This window comes from Bombus pyrosoma, linkage group LG6 (genome assembly GCF_014825855.1).
Source record: "Bombus pyrosoma isolate SC7728 linkage group LG6, ASM1482585v1, whole genome shotgun sequence".
In the NCBI taxonomy this organism is placed as follows: domain Eukaryota; kingdom Metazoa; phylum Arthropoda; class Insecta; order Hymenoptera; family Apidae; genus Bombus; species Bombus pyrosoma.
The window spans coordinates 2,343,308-2,358,009 of NC_057775.1; the positions used below are offsets into that span (position 1 = coordinate 2,343,308).

At 39.4% G+C, this 14,702-nt stretch overlaps 1 long non-coding RNA gene and 1 pseudogene across 1 annotated transcript; both read left to right on the forward strand.

The window, feature by feature from the left end:
• LOC122568549 lies at positions 1-3,582 on the forward strand. The gene is made up of 2 exons (XR_006317105.1): positions 1-546; positions 1,463-3,582. It is a non-coding gene; the product is annotated as an uncharacterized LOC122568549 (long non-coding RNA).
• A 3,362-nt stretch (positions 3,583-6,944) lies between these two features.
• On the forward strand, positions 6,945-8,225 carry LOC122568411 (annotated as a pseudogene).
• The last annotated feature ends 6,477 nt before the right edge of the window (positions 8,226-14,702 follow it).

Below are 14,702 nucleotides of genomic sequence, written 5' to 3' on the forward strand. Positions count from 1 at the left end.
CATCCTTGCGTGTCGGAGGGGCTTGAGGTCGCGAGGAGTCGAAGAGCAACGCGGCCGAGGAACGAGCCCAGGCACACACGATGTGCGCCGCGTATAAGTCAGCACTCAGGATATTTCGTCATTTCCTGCTTCTCACGCGATACAATCTAAATTAACTATGTTCGCTTGGCTAGGCCTCCTCCCTCGCAGAGGCTCGCATCTCTCAAGAAAATTTCTTATTTCCTAGCGAGGAGGGCACACGGCCGTCGTGCCGCCGTGAAACCATCGCGGAGGGACCCCACTCGACATCGCGATCGTAACGACGATCGTAACGACGATGGTGCCTAAAGAACGAAGAAAAAAAAGCAACGTATGGAGGAGAAAAGTATTTAGATATACCGTGTCAGTGCTGATGAAAATGACATTCCAATGGTTTGGGAAATATTTTCCAGAAATAATGAGTTATGTGTGACGAATTGAAGAAGTTGCAGGATTGTGGAGGAAGTATAAGGAGGATAATTAAGAGTATAGGCAAGGAAGAGAATGTACAAGGAAGAAAGGGCAATGGTAAGGGTGTTGAAGTAATGGGTTGGATAACGTGGAATGGTTTTAAATCAAACATCGTTAGTTTGGAATTTGAAATGCGTACAGTCCTGTTCATAAGTTAGTAGATTCTTGCTAATTTAATGTTTACAGAAACGTTCATAGGATCTTTAGAATATAGGATCGCAGATATTTTGCTTGTAATATGTAAGATTTGAATGTCAACTTCATTTTGTAATCGAAGGTAGCATTTGCTTGCTTTTATCCTAAGTGTACCAAGTGTCTGAAGATTTACAAACGATAATATACTTATATCATGCACTGCAATGTAATTAAGAGACTACGGATGTTTGTGCAATGTATATTTTTATTACGTTTGGTAGATATTATAACAAGCACTGTAGTTTGACTATTTTACATATTTTTTCATATTATGCGTACTGTGCGTCCTTGAATCTATAAATTTCTCACAAAGTCTCTAAGCGTAAAAATCCGCAGTTTGATATACAGAATTGATTACTTCCAATGCTTCTTTAATTTTATATTATTCGTTTCATGGCTGAATTTCAAGTATCCATAGTACATGTAGCATTTTGGGAATTTTATGGGTGGGAACGTTGGAGGATGAAGTTTATTTAGCACCAATTGTTGCCACAGAAATCTCTGCTGTAGAGTTAACGGTAATGCGAACTCCAAAATACTGCTAATTAGATTATATCCTTGTTTTACATCTTCCTAATAAATTATGATCATTCCAGATAGGCAGTGACAATGGAATTTAATTCGTTGCAATTCTCCTAGCTTTTTAGGTTATTCAATGAACAGTTCACATGGTAAACGATTGTTTCAAAATTTCGCAATCCTATAAAAGTATAAAAGTATGTCGAATTCGGAGCCTACGTAATAGCACGTTAAATTCATGCCAAAATTCTTCTTCCAGGTATGAGCAGAGATCGGAGCAAAAGGGACCAACAATAGCAGCATCGACAGTTCGACGAACAATAACGAAGGACAATGACAATGGTGCCGAAAACAATCGAAGAATCATAACGAAGAAATAAAGAGATCGATGAAAGTTCCGATAAAGAACGAAGAATATGGTCGGCGAGGATGCCAGGGCGACACCATGACGACGAAACTAATTGTAACGAGCGAACAAGGCGAGTGATTGAAACGGCGATGATGAAAGTTCGAAGAGGGCGAAGACCTGGGCGGCTTTCACAAGCAGGCACGTAAATAATTCAGCTGGAAAATCCAGCTTTAACGTTCCCGCGGCCGGAAGAGGCTCGCTAAGGTGTTCCACGCGCGTCGGGGAGAAAAAGGAATTCGCGGAAAGAACCGTCGCCCGCTGACTTTACTCGGCCATTCGTTACATCGCCTGTGACGTTTTAAGAAACCTTCGCCGTTGCAGATTCTAATTCGTCGCGTTTCACCTCGGGGAGAGGTTGCGTTACGGTTTGAAGGTGCGTACGCCGGAGGAAGTAGGGCGTAAAATACCATGAACTTTGAACCGTACGTTTTAGAGGGGAAATGGAGTGAAGAAAACTGCGTGGAAACATTAAATGCGACTGTTTGTAACGAAGAAATAAGTAACTTAATAAATAACGAGACGATATAATTGATGAAAAATTGAGAAGTCGTTTTAAAATTGAATGGTATATGGTTTTTTTAGTGGTATAACGAAACTTACTTTATCCGATTAAGGTAACGTCATTGTAGTATAATGTTGCTCATGATTTTTAGCCTGATTTTTACTCTGCTGCCAAGTCCGAATTTTTATATCTCAAGCTTGTATTCATTTTAGCAAACGAAAAAGAAGTAACAGTAATAATTAGTAAATAATTACCAGTAGTAACGAGTAATAACTACGATTAAACTGAAACTTAGCTTGAAGATAATAAAATTATTCCAACGATATATCATGCTATGTTAACGTGAAATAATAAAACATGTAATCATCGCATCTTTTTCTAAATTATATAGTACAGTGATGTTATCTTTTACAAACTCCTAAATTTCAGTCTAGATATACATTTTAATTTTGATTGAAATTAGAACTGCACTTCATATTTTGCTATTTCTTTACTTTACAAGAAACGATAAGATGGAAGGTTTATGTTCTTCAGCGTGAAATAACGAAATGAAAGTTAATAAGTAAATTTGTATTTGGGCCATAAATGTTCCATCGAGTCATGATTTTCTTGATGGCGTCGATTGTGGACAATCTGGCGAAGTCATTTAGCGATGCGAAGTGTTGCGTCATCGGTTAAACTGATTCGAGAGATATATATCGGTGGCTATGGTTTGTAACTCGTCACGCTTATAGCTCCGTTCTTATTCTGTTAACATAATTCTTACGTGCGAACGAAATTACTTTATCTTTGATAAAAAACATTTAAGTATGAAAATTCAATAAAATAGATATAGAGGAAGATAGAACGATAAGAAGCGGTTTTCCATTTCAGTTCACATACTCTTTGTATTATCGACGACATATTTCTATATCCAATAATCCCGCAATCGATGGAACTTTGTCAATCAAAATACGAATCAAACATTTTTATCAATGTCAGAACGCGACAATTTTTATCACATCTTATTAATATTTATTTATCAACAATTGGCGTTGAAATAGATTCAATGAATTTAACAAAGCGGTATATTAATTGAACAAAAAGTAAGAAATTATAGTTCGCTTCCTACTACATTAGCCTCGCCAATCCATGAACTGAGAAATTTGGCAAATGTATGTATTCTGAATTTTGCGAGCTAACTCCCATACATCGAAAATTCAGAATTTGAGTATCAGAATTTATATCTATTTTATGTACATTTAATGTTCAGTGATCGATATTAAACAAATTGAATAACCCAAGGAGAAATAAAAAAATCACACTGTACGTCCATCACTACAATCCGCGAACGAAAAGCAAGATTTGTTACGTTATCGATGCTATGACGTTCAGAGAAATTTGGCGTCTGACCAGTGATGGATCGCATCACTAGTTGCGCGTGAGTCGTCAATTATTTAGATGAAAAGTATGCACGAACTATCAACAACTGCTCCCTCCGATTACCCTAAGAATTATTCAAAAAAACATGTAAGAAGATCATGTCTCCGGTTCATCGAGTAGATTCGATCGAAAACACTCGCTACGCGGAAACGAGCCTTCGTCAGATCGATCCGATCGGCACTTCCTCGAGTATTTCAGATCAGGAAGCGGAGGGCGAACTTTAAAGAACATGCAAGGCGAACAGAAGAAAGGAGATGATATCGTGGCGCGCGGAAATGTTATGGCGTGCAAGGAACACGCAAAGAAGGTGTAAATGACCACGGCGGGCGGACGCAGGAGCTGGAAGAAAAGCAACGATACGGTGTTCTGCGTTGCCAAGACGATCCTCTTTTTACGGCTGAATGCGTGCTGACGTAATTCTACTTTCTCTGTGAGAACGAATTTCACGAACCAGACCTCTCCCCTGGGGTCTCGAACGAAGAATAATGCCAGCCGCACGTTTCTATCGTTCTTTCTCTTGGAAACTTATTCGATGGACGTATTTGTACAAGTCTGTCTGTTTCAGCAAAAAAGATTGTATAATACACTGTCGTGTTTGTTCGCTAAATTAGCACGGTGAAGCTAGAGTTCCGTATTTTTCTATGTTGATTATATGTAGAATACGGCTGTTTATGCAAATCTATATTTTCCTGAATATAACTGAAGAGATAGATCGCATGCAGAGATTTGGTCTATATGTTAAATAGGATAATGGCTACCACTCTTTTGATTTTCTATATCGTTTTGTCTGTTACGTGTATTCTATGCGTTTCTTGTATTTCTAAATTTGCCATAAATGCATAAACATGCGCAGTTTACTTCTGTGTATGTGCATCATGGTGTGATTTCTGTGCAGCTTGGAAAATAAAGGAAGGTGGTAAAAATTGACCGATTTTGGACCTTGCTGCTGACGAAAAATGTTAACAGGATATACTTTTTTACCGCTTCTTCTTGAAGAAGTCGCCTACGATATGAAGATTTCATACGAAGAATTATTCAAGACATTCAGTTCCATAGAACCACATACTTGTATAAAAAACTTCAATGTAATACTTCAGTACATTTACTGAAATTTTGACAAGAAGAGATTGAACAGATCTTATAGAAAGATCAAGGAAACGAGTGACAATATACTGACTTCATCTTCCATTCTACGATATTCGACCGATACTATATATGTAATGTTATATTTTTTGAATTTCTAAACGATGCTTTATTAAGCTTCTTTCTTACACTTTAACCATAATCCTGACCACGAACGCAACTCACGGTGCAAAAGAGTTCGAATCACTATCTATGTTGCGAATATTACCCAAACATGGATATATTGTGTTTTGTATCTTTCGTTCATCGTACATTAAAATTGCTACACTGCAGTGTCTACGTATGTTTAATGTGAATTAACCGATTAATACATTGTTTGTTCAAACACGTGAACCTGTACCTAAGCAACGTCCAGCAGTAAGTTCCACTAGTTCGAGGAACCTCTAGCTGTATCAGACACTGAACCAGCGAGAAACAGAAGCATGAACGGTACCAATGATTGTCATTCGACGCGTAGACATATTAGGGAAATGAATCACTTGACTCTGTAAGCCTTATCAACATCGGTTTCGTGCGAAGAATACTGGTCGACTCCTTTTTACAGTTCGTTTGATTATCCTCCGATCGTGAATCTATTACGTTGGAATACAATGCCAGCGTAGGTACTAGACACACCGCGTTAACGGACAATGTCGGAATACGTTGTCTTGGGCGACGCTCATAGAAAAATTCGCGCGAGGCGATCATTTCAACGAAGCGAGCATGCATCGCGCCGGTTTTCCAGACCGTGGCGTTCCTTGACATTTTATCACGTAACTAAGGTCGATTGGTAGAGACGATTCCTGTCTGCTCGTAGCAACGTGCAACATCATTAAACGCGCTTTGATTGTTCTTGGATAGAATTAAATATATCAACACTACGCGGTAGGTCTTGAAAATACTGTAGGTATAGCGTCCGAAGCTTAGAACAGGTGTAACGCGTTTGAATTCTTATTTTACGATCTTTTCATTTTACAAAGTGAGATATTACAATTTTATTTAGTATTTAGAATTATTCAAAGAGATACTTTGCATTTAATTGATATAGTACATAATTAATTTGATTTGAATTACAGGAAGTAGATGGAATACGCAGTTTGTGTAACTGGATATGTATCTAACTTACAATCCTCCAGAAGAGTTTTTATACGCTATATAAAGAGACATTGAAGTAAAGCATATTGTATAACGACCGTAGCAATATATTTATTTCCTAACAAAGTATAAAGCGATAATGGAATAATATTAGCTTTATCGAACAAAATTGTAGAAAGTCGGATCGTTTCGACGAGTCGGTGGGTAAACGTCGAACGCAAAGAAACGATTGGTCAGAACGTTGATTTTACGAGGTTCTCTGTTTTAATTTCAATATCAAGTGCATTCAAATGCAGTGGAGGTCTATTGGAACACCTGAAACCGTTTCCAAGATCGTTGTTCCATGCTTCGGAATCGCGGAATAATCCGCTACTGTTCGAGTCCCGTTGTTGCCGGACTATCGGAACCTCACTCACCATTGTCTTGGATAAGGCTTCTAAAAAAATTCGCACTGACGTCTTCATCGAAACCGCCTTGAACTTTGCTAGACTCGGATCTCTCAGTGTTTCATAGTCTTACGTCAACCGAATGATCAATTTATACGACGTTTCATCCTTTTAAGGTTTCGTTCTTCCAACGAAACTATAAAATTTCAAACTTTTGTATTTCGGTAACACTAAAGTAATTATTAACAATTGTGGGAAGATATAAAAAAATACCTTCAAGTATAATATAAATTAAAGAGAATATAAAGGAAATAGGAAGCGATTTTTAACACTACGTAAATTAATTAGCTGTCTAAGGAAGGAACTTTCTACTTTTCAATATAGGCAGTATGTAGCTATTAATCGGGATAGATGAAGCATATTCGGAACGTAATACAACTATAAAAGATTAAACCGAACACTCGTACAGCGATCTTTTGCTTAAAGTTTCGTTGTAGGAGATTGTACTTTCGAAATCGTTCTTAAATATCTAGGAAAAATATCTTTATACAAATTTTATACGATTACCTAGTATCAGATTTTATCAACCACTTCTAATCCGTTTTCGTACTATTAGACGACCATTTCGAACGTCAAACGTCATACGATTCTTAATTCTTAATTGTCAGAAAATACGAACTTCCAGCAAACTACGACTTAAAACTTTGCGTACGTAAGTAAACAACCGGTACCAGGCGGCGAACGAGCGAATAGTAGGCAGAAGTCTCTAGACATTTTGTCGTGTGGCGGACGTAGCGATTAGAAAATGTCGTCTCGCGTCGGGAAGACGAGCGAGCGTGGCAAACGGCGGCCGTCCGTTCCTTGAAAGCAGAAGGTACATAGTTGCGGACGGTGCAATCGGCCGTGCCGGTGGCGTTTCTAACAAATTAACGGCCGATATCTCGTCGTTGCCCTGCTCCTACCTTCTGGCTCCACCTCCCGGGTGTACCGGCTGGTTCGGTGGAGCCGGTCGGATCCAGCCGGCGCGCGGAGAGAGATCATTTTTGCCACGTATTTGCAAACTGAATAATAAATACGCAGATATACGCGAAGAGGCCGCGTTCCGCCTTCACGCAGCTCGCGCTACGCGCGGATTGGTCGCACCGGCCGCCAAGGGGACGGCGATATTCATTCGCCGTCTCTCCGGCTCTCGTGGACCTACTTTGTACACGCACACGTGCACGATACCATGTTGCACGTGCACGCGAACGTTCACGCTTAAGAGGGGAGGCAGCGTGTGCGCGAGAATGCACGCCACTCGCTGTACCATATCCCTCTCTCGCCGGCTTGACGCTCCTCTCGCTACTCTCTCTCACTGCCTCTCCCGCTCCCCCATCACCAATCTTTCTTTCTCTAACGAAACGAAACGAGCTTCCATCTTTTTTCCACGCGTTTTTCCCTCGGCCTCTCGCATCCCTCCCATCCTTTTAATCCGCTTCACCTTCTATACCCTATTTCATGCTCACCGTGTTCCCCTCTTTCTTTCTCTTTCTCCTCTTTTTCTTTCTTTTTTCATCCTTCTTTGCTCTTTGCAGTTTTACCAATGGATCCACCAGTTCTATCGTAGAGATTTTCAACCTTTCCTCGCGCACCTTATATCCTTTGCCGTCTCCTCTTTCTCCACCTCTTCCTTCTCCACCTCCGCCGTCTCCTCCGCCGTCCTTGTTCGCGTTTCTCCGTCCGCCTCGCGCCGCACCGGCTGATCGCACACCCGCGCACACACGCCAGTGTACGCTTACGCACACCTCCAGAGATGCTTAGCCCGTGCATCACCGGCCGGATCGGCTCTCTTGTCCTTGCCGGTTGCGCCGCGTACATGCCGGCTACCGTGGCTTTCCTAAATCCCCTCGACATCACCCCGATTACGCAGAAGTGGAAACACCGGCGAGTCACCCGGCCGGCCAACCAGCCACTCTTGAAATTGTTTGTGAGAACAACCCGTTGGTTGGACAGAGAGAAACGGGGAGACATCAATGCTGCTCGAGAAATAGAGGCGATAATGCTGAATGTAAATGTTACCACGCCGGCAGTTGAGCATTTGCTTTGAATCGAGTGAATGAAACTGCGTTCGGTATTGAAAGTTCAGGCTTTTGTTCGAAGAATGAGCTTTATGGAGGGATTCAGATATATAGATTGAATCTCTCTATTGATTAAAGAATCGTTTTATTTTGAATCGGTTTGAAACTCTGCTAGAGGACGCACTGAAACGTTTTCATGTTTCTGGTAGTTTGATCTTACACGATTAGACCGCGATTTCTATTATGGGAAATTTAAAGTCACAAAAATATACAATATTCACGTGATATGAAAAAGTATCTAACATATCCATAGTAAGCTGGAAGTCATAATATTTAGTGGGTGAGGCAAGTCTGTATATCGGTTCCATTTCTTTATTTGTGTTTATAGAAATATCAATCTTTTTTTATTATTTGTTTAAATTTTACAATTTGTCCAGTAGGACATTTCAGTAGTAAAATATTATAGCTTAAATATACATAGCATGTGGATGGTCACCCCCAGCGGGGTACCATCTTCGTGTTTGTTAGGTTATATCCTTTGTGAGAAATATCAATTTGCATAAATACCTGCAGTCTTCTAATGATATTCGAGAAGTTAGTTAGGAAAACATGTGTTTGTATATATTACATCCATGAAACAGTTTTACTTATGTTGTGTTCAAATTGAGAATATTCCAAGTTAATAAGTTAGATTCGCGTATTTGTGCAAAATAATTGGTCGAACAAAGTGACTTTCTGGATTCTAAACTCGTAAATAGGAGACATAATTAGCTAGTAATGAATAGTTGAAATTAATGTCGTAGAATTTACGGGCTTTCAGTGAGTCATCAATAATATCCTTTAATTACTCTCATCTGCATAATCAATTATACGAATCATACTGAACAATTTCCTCTTACCACCGGTATCAACAAAATGAAATTATATTTCCATCCAGTAGGAAAAACCAGATTCCTTAACAGCGATAAATACCTTTTTAGATTTTAAACGACGGTTAGATGACATATTTGTAATCTTTGGATGTCGACCGTGTTTCTAATAATCTGTTGTATTTTCTTCCGACGTATCGTGAACATTCCATTTCATTTCTTCAAGACAGTTTCTCTACGTTACGCAAGATTCTAATTCCTGTACACCGAACAATCGTCATTTTCATGAAGACTTATAGGCGATACATAGGCGAGTTTCATCCACGCGTTGATAATTTCGCCTTGAGGCATTATCGTCGGTACTCGGAGAGAATGAAGAAGAAACGGAATTGACTTGTCATTTCTCGTGTAATAAATCACTGGCTCGCGGTATGTTAATTTTCATCGATAAGAATTTTCTCCGCGCGGCCGACGTGAGTAATCGTTTTTTCCAGGATGCTCATTTTCGCGGGATCTGCGCTGGTAGCGGGCCTACTGTCGCTTCATTTTTATCACGGTCCGCCTGTGCTATATAAATATTTATATCCATAGACAGGCATTACCCGCTTCCTAACGCATTAACGAGCACAATGCACTTATACCGCGTGTTTCGTGGCCGCGTACAAGCAGGTGAACGAAGGCCGGCAGAGCGTGCTCTTTTTCTTGGTTCACTTTACGGTTCTTTGAATGTCGTTCTTCTTCCGTTTATTGTTGCGTTTCGTCCATACGCGATGACCCGCTTAGCGCGTTGCTTTTTTAATTACGCGACGGGACTCGCGATGCTACGCGCGGATATTACAAACGACAGAGCCGCGTAGATTCCCTTTCACTGGAGTTTACAGTCATCGAAAAGGGATTAAAGATGTTCTATTATTAGACGATCCTGGCTTTGGTTCGGCCGTGTCTATTGTTACTCCATTGAGTGGAGAATTTTGTTCTCAGAGGAATTGGTAAAAAAGGAACTTGAAAAATTGTGCGAATAGTTGTTGGATAAAGGAATTGTTTAGATTTGTCAGATCGGGAGTGTAGTTTATCCTGACGTGGATTTGTTTATTAGTATTAATATATACGCAATAAATTATATAGATACGTGTTTTCTTGGAATATGTTTTCTTAGTGCTGATGCTTTTTACAGATAAGACAATCAATTTTGATTTACCAGCACGCTACTTACGTTATAATCAAGACCGAGAATCTTGTAAATCAAGGTTTACGTTAATTTAGTCAATTCAAATATATATTTTATTTTATCTTTGTTTTCTTTCGTCTTTATCAGAAATCAGATACTATTCTTATAATCGTGGTTTATTATTGCATAGCGAACTTCCTCAAGAACATGTCTTATTTTTAGACCTGGATGAAATTAATACATGTTCTTCATTTATGGCGTTTTAACGTCATAAGAATATCTCGAAGGAAGATCTTCATTTCGACGCAGTCCAAGTATTATAAAGTAATACGAAGCAGAATTTTCCAATATTTTCAAGTCATCCAACATAATGTACCCTCTTCACACTTTCTTTATTTTGTTTTGTTTCTAATTACGTAACTTCGTTTAACTTTTATCTCAATTTCTTTTCATAATATGCAAACTGTTTTCCCTGACTCGAATAATTTTTAAAGAAAATGATTGCATAGCTTTTCTAATTATTTTCCATACGTCCGTGTTGCAAATGTACTTTATCTTCAGAATATTATGAATTTATTCAGTCCAGACTGATCTCACGATATCCGTCCGGAATGAATTAAAAGGTCTTAAAGAAGCTGGCCTTGAGGTGAATACGGCGATACGGCATTATGGACGACGATTTTTCATTTCTGACAACATTATCGATCCAGCAGTTCCATCGTAAACGATACACATAGACAGGAACTGAAACGCGACGAACTCGTGTAGACAATCGTTCCGTGTCTCTGACTTTTCGGCTTAATGTAGAATCTTTTAAATATTCAGTTTATACGCTCGGTTTTACGTTCACTACTCCGTATCACGCTAGACGAGCGCATACGTGCATTCATTCCATATGCATATGAAAACAGTTACGCGGTTTCGGATCGACAATCTCGTCGAAGAGATTCTTTCTCGATGTTACCTTTGATATACCTACCTGGCTGACTATTTCTGATCCGTTTAGAATCGAATTAGATTCGAAACTAGACGAATTCCTCCTTATTTGCTTTATTATATCATGTACAATGGCTATATAAAATATTTTAAAATATCCTTATTTTTTATATAGCTGTCCATTTATCAGGTTCTGCATCTTATTTTCACAGTGTTAAATTTGTGTAATCACATAAAAGTATCGCTAAGTGATACGAAATGTAATATACTTGGGCTTTATTAATTAGTACTTAAATGTTATTATAAATACAATAGTATGCAAATAAATTCCGTGGCCTTGTAGGTACTTACTTGAAGTTTTATAAGTTTACTTAGTAGCACCTTGTTAAAAACTTCTGATGAAAAATGTGAGTTTTTTATATTTCAGATTTAAGAAAGAATTAGAATAAAATCCGCCAAGCAGAAAATCTAGACAGATATTCCTTTGACTAAGAACTGGTTCGACGATCTACTCAATCTGCGATCACGTTAAAGGTTTAAACATTCGTCACTTGTACGGTGATTTAATTGACTTATAATTCGCCAATGCTGTCGCCGCGTTTCATGTTTCCCGATAATTAACGCGCTCGACCAGTCCGTCCTTACTTTCGTGGAATACGGTTCCCTGTAACGAAGCGTTCAGCGTTAACGAAGCGTTAAAGCGAGCCAGCTGCGTTGTGTTAACGCAACGAACAAACGGGAGGAATACAAAGCGTGTAATTACCAGGTGATCGTCCCTAATAACGGAATAACGTGTACGATCGTTCGCTCGACTTACGACTCGATCTATTAATGGGTTGTCAAGCACTCCGAATCACTTCGCGTAGAATTCGATATCTTAAAACTCCCGAAAGTCTTGGAAACCTGAAAATCTTGTAACTCTTACAAGTCTTGTAAATCTTGAAGGTCTTGTTTGTTTTGATAATATTTCTTGGAAGCTTGGTGTGTAGCTTGGTGTGTAGTCAATATTTTACAAACATATTGAATGCTTTAATTGAAACAGTATCGTCGATACACGATATTAAAGAGAATCTAAACAGATATCGAAAATAGATTTACACGAACAACTTACAAGTCTTCCAAGAATTCCAAGGCTTTCAGGAGTTTTAGGTTATCGAATCCTACCAAATTTTGACAGTCTCGCAAAATATCGAATCGCTTCGATACTAAGATTCGAATGCTCAATGCCCATCCCTAACTCGATTCATCGAATAGTCGATTCCGCTAGGAAGATGGAAGTCAACGATTTGTTCATCGATCGAGGAAATCATAATTCTCGTTTCTCGTTGTCGCGTCGTTCGTCTTTCGTCGTTTGTCGTTCTTTTCTGTGATATTGGAGAGACGCTGGCAGCTCGTATATCCCCATCGTCCGTGCAGCGCCTATAATCTCTGCCGTGGCATGAGGAATTTTTTATTTCGCGCGCTTGTGATGACACCCACGTGGTCTCCTAGAGTCGCTCTTCGCACGATTCGCATAAAAGCCACCACCAATCTATATGGACGCAACCTTTCTCTTCTCGTGTGTGTTAATCAATCTGCTTCCTACGCTTTCAATTATGTAACACGGCATTACTCGGTGCTCGAGGAAATTCAAAAAGGACAATCTCGAGGCTGGGGCGTGCGCTCGAACCTCCTAACCTCTCCCTCGACCGAAGCTCTATGACTCTCGTTAACGTTCAGAACTTAATGGTTAAGTAACGCGGTCTCGTTGCTGGAAAATACAGTATGAATAGCGGATATTTCGATGATGCGACAAGAATCGGGAGTGACTTCGATTGATTGGAATCGATTTTCGTGGTATTCTAACGACGATTCGGTCGAGGGAATTACCGAGAATGATGTCACGGTATTTGAGAACACGTAACGATTAATATCGCAATAATAGTCGTATTAAGAAAGGAAAATAAAGAAGATAAGGATTTACTAATGGAATATCTATATTTTTGACGACTGTGTGAGAGATCTGTGAGGTTATGCAATATGTTGATCGAACGATCGAATGTGTGGATCAAATGTATTTTTGCACGATTGTGTGAATAGAAGAAGAAATGGATCGTGATTATTCGAATTATTAAATAGATGCGAAAAATTTTACTTTTAAATCATTATCCGAGATTGGTGCCACTTCTTTTACATACAGAAAGTGACGCATTTTGTTCGTTAGAAAGTTCGTTGTAGCAACATGAAAGAAAGAACAAAAGTAGTCGAACTATAAAATATGCTGCAATGTGTATCGAACAGATTTCATCGATTTCGGTCCTATACATAGTAACTGGGAACCTTTCCATTATATGCATTTTATCCTGTAAGTATGTAGATGAGTTTGAATTTTTTCCATTTTGACAATTGATATCTTTGTTCTGTATTTGACAAATTTACAATACGTTTAACAAATATGAATATCATGTGAGATGAATCTATTTCAAAATTCGTTATTCATTCATTTTAACGATTTGTAATTATTTGAAGCACCATTTCAAATAATAAGTCTAAGCAAAGATTATAGAGATACGAGTAATATATTCTTTACTTTATATATTTTTTCAAGCAGTCTACAAAACATTCTTACATTTGTTTTAAAAATGTTCATTTATGTTGTTGTCAAATTTCAAAATCCGTCCATACCCCCCATTTAATGAGTTAAAATTAATTTCATACCAGCGTAAGGTAGTTCTACAAGTAACGATGGTTCGCTACCGGAAACTAGAGCTGAAAATATTGACTGTTAAATTATTCGTTTAGTTACATCTATGACTACAAATAATATAAACATTAATTACATAAATAATTTAAACCAGTATTGAAGACAGTTCTTTTAAAAAACAAATTCTAACAAGTCACGTGGAATATCGATGCGTTTCAAGTTTTGATATACACAAACGTATCACGCTATCTTCTTTTCAAACATTACATAAATTTAAAATCGTTATTTCCAGAACTCCAATGTTTCTAACGAACCCCTATTTATTCAAGATGCTTGTTCGAAAAACTTCAAAATTATCGGATAATCGTTAAATCGAACCCGAAGAATCGTAAGCGCCGTAGTCTGTGCGCGAAACCGCGCTTCCTCGGCAGTCGAGCGATGGCGCAGAGATGCCGCCTATGCACGGGCGTATCCACGAGGCCGCGTTCTCGCGAGGGGGAGACCGGACGGAGCGAAACAGCCTGCGAGAAGGCCGCGGCGAGAAGCGAGAGAACGGCGAATGTATCGACAAAGCCCGACCATAGAACCTAGACCGACGTGTCCTGAAGAAAAGAAAGAGAAAGAGCCTGGCGTAGTAAGAAGGGGCCGCGCGAGATGCGATAAAGAGCGCGGGGTATCCTTCGCGGTCGGTACGTCCGTGCACACGTATACCTGTGCGACGTCGGTGTAGATCAGGTCGCGAATCCACGGCGCGGTCGCGCCAGAAAACGTAGAAAGCCGGGGCGCCGCCACTGGGCTGAGTGTGGCCGCGGCGGTGGTTCTCGGCCCGGGCCGAGTCGAGTCGAGCGGA